This window comes from Entelurus aequoreus, linkage group LG03 (assembly GCF_033978785.1).
Source record: "Entelurus aequoreus isolate RoL-2023_Sb linkage group LG03, RoL_Eaeq_v1.1, whole genome shotgun sequence".
NCBI lineage: Eukaryota > Metazoa > Chordata > Actinopteri > Syngnathiformes > Syngnathidae > Entelurus > Entelurus aequoreus.
In genome coordinates, this window is record NC_084733.1 from 76,498,041 (window position 1) to 76,501,288 (window position 3,248).

Consider the following 3,248-nt stretch of genomic DNA (forward strand, 5'->3'; position numbering starts at 1 on the left):
AAAAAAAAAAAAGTGCATTTACCCTTCAAAGGGGTCATATTATGATTTAAAACACTTCCTTTTGGGCTACATAACATGTAATGGTGCTTATTTGGTCCAAATGTTGCATAGATTATGTTTTACAGATCGCATTCAGGATGTTTTGTGGGCGGGTCTTATTTACGTGCCTCCACTTCGACAGTGTCTTCTCTCCGTCAGCCATGTTGTAGTTGTTATTGCTTCCTTATGAAGTCTACTGACAGATATAAGTTCAAACTATACGCTACTTTGTATTAGAAAAAGAGGGTAGCTTGTTAACTACAGAGCGGACTACAATGGCGGACTCGCGCAAAGATTTTTTGGGGGAAATTTCTACCATATTTGGTGACAGCCATTGACGTCACAAATGGGGCAATTTTGAGTACACTGTAAAAAAAAATCCTATTTTTATGGTTAATTTACTCTAAATTTCTACTGTAATTTTTCTATTTTTTTTAAATAGTTTATAAAACTGTATAATTGAAGACATTATCTGTAAATAAACAATCTGCCTGTTATTTTAAGTAATATGCCAGTAATGACAAACTATGTATATTTTTTTTACAGAAAAATACCAAATTAATTGTACATAGCATTTTCTGTTTTCTTAAATTACTTTCAAATTCATGTAAAATTACAGTAATTATCTTTCATTAAATATGTAACTTGTTATATAAAAGTCTATGTCCATACTAACAATCTAACAGTTGTATATGTAATTTTAAGGTAAATCTTATTTTTTTTATATTTATGTGTATTTTTACATTCAAGTTGAAAAATATATGTAGCCTGTTATATAAAGGTTTATGCTCATACTAACAATTTAACATTTTTCTCTGTAATATGATGGTAATTAAATTCTGTAAAAAAAACGGTCATTTACTGGCAGCTACGGCTGCCAAACTTAAACCATAAAATTAAAGTAAAACATTGTAAACCAAATGATGATCAAAAACATATTTACAGAAATTTTCATGAAACGTTTTGCGGAAAAATATCGTAATTTTACATGAATTTGAAAGTAATTTAAGAAAACAGAAAATGCTATGTATAATTAATTTGGTATTTTTCTGTAAAAAAATTGAAATATACATAGTTTGTCATTACTGGCATATTACTTAAAATAACAGGCGGATTGTTTATTTGCAGATAACGTCTTCCATTCTACAGTTTTATAAACTATTTAAAAAAAATAGACAAATTACAGTAGAAATTTAGAGTAAATTAACCATAAAAATAGGATTTTTTTTTACAGTGCAAATTAACCTTTTAATAGAGACCCAAACAAGTTTTGCATTGAATATTGAACAAGCAAGGCTTATATAACTTTATAGTGACATGCAAAATCGAGTTTCAAATAATAATAATAATAATAATTAAAAAATATCAATGGCATATCAAATAAAATGTAAATACAAATTGAATGCCTCTTTTCTATGTGCAGCCTTCTGAGGTAAATATCAAAATAAACTTTTTCCACAGGCTAATAATAAATTTGAAAATAAAATAACAACAATGAAAATACACCCCGGCTACCACCAAACCCCCCATACACACACACCTTGTAGCGTCCCGGAAGAGTTAGTGCTACAAAGGGTTCTGGGTATTTGTTCTGTTGTGTTTATGTTGTGTTATGCTGCGGATGTTCTCCCGAAATGTGTTTGTCATTCTTGTTTGGTGTGGGTTCACAGTGGGGCGTATATTTCTAACAGTGTTGAATTTGGCCCGCGGGCCAGAGTTTGACACCCTTGCTGTAGAATAAAGGTATTTTTCTGCAGAACTGTTTGCATCGTCACTTTATTAAAGGTGGTTGATCTTAACAATTCAGAAAAAATCTGTAAAATAATGGTATTTTTCTGTGGAACTGCCAGCATTGTCACTTCATTAAAGGTGTTTGATCATAATAATTTGGAAAAACTCTGTAGAATAAAGGTATTTTTCTGCAGAACTGTTTGCATCGTCACTTTATTAAAGGTGGTTGATCTTAATAATTTAGTAAAAATCTGTAAAATTACGATATTTTTCCGCAAAACGTTTCATGAAAATGTCTGTAAATATAATGTTTTTGATCATTATTTGGTTTACAATGTTTTACTTTAATTTTATGGTTTTCGTTTGGCAGCCGTAGCTGCCAGTAGATGACCGTTTTTTTACAGATTTTTTTTTTTTTACAGTGTAGAATAAATATAAATATCTCCGCCTTGCCTCCATGGTTGCACTTCACATCATGCAGATCCCAAAATACGCGAAGACAGGTACTAATATGTAAGAAAGGTTGGTTTTGCAGAATAGGTCCCCTTTAAAGAAAACACATTTTAAAGAGTCAGGTTCATGTATGATCAAGATGGTGAGGATGTTATTTAGAACTCAAGTAAAAAATGCAGAGCTCTGCCAAAACAGCACAGCAGGTCAACAGAGCAGAATTCTTTCCCATACGTCTTCAGACAGAAACTACTTAACACCGAGGACCCCTAATATATTGCTCTATAAATATGTGCCGGCTCTGATTTATGAATTAAAGTCCATTACACCAGGACTATTTTGGGGTCTTTGCTTATGTGATGAACATCATTTGTTACAAATGCGGGTTCGGTTCAGTGACGATTGTCGTCTTGATCTGTCACTTCTCGCTCATCACTTTCTTCCCCGCGAGCGTGTGCCCACGTTTCGGTGTTCGTCTTGGACCCCATTCAATTCCCTGCGGTCGGCAGGGGACCGTGTTTGTTCTTGTCGGGCCTCAGGCTACATCTGCACTCTGTATTAACCCTGATGTGTTGTTTTAAAACCAGAAGTGATGGACACATCTTGGCTGTAATCCACTGCATGCACACATTACATAAGCTTACTGATATCATGTCAACACCAATCGTACATACCTAACCTAACTTGTTTATTAGAGATGTCCGATAACATCGGGCTGCCGATATTATCGGCCGATAGATGCTTTAAAATGTTGTATCGGAAATGATCGGTATCGGTTCGGAAATGATCGGTATCGGTTTCAAAAAGTTACATTCATGACTTTTTAAAACGCCGCTGTACGGAGTGGTACACGGACGTAGAGAAGTACAGAGCGCCAATAAACCTTAAAGGCACTGCCTTTGCGTGCCGGTCTATTCACATAATACCTACGGCTTTTCACTCACACAAGTGAATGCAAGGCATACTTGGTCAACAGCCATACAGGTCACACTGAGGGTGGCGTGTTAAACAACTTTAACACTGTTACA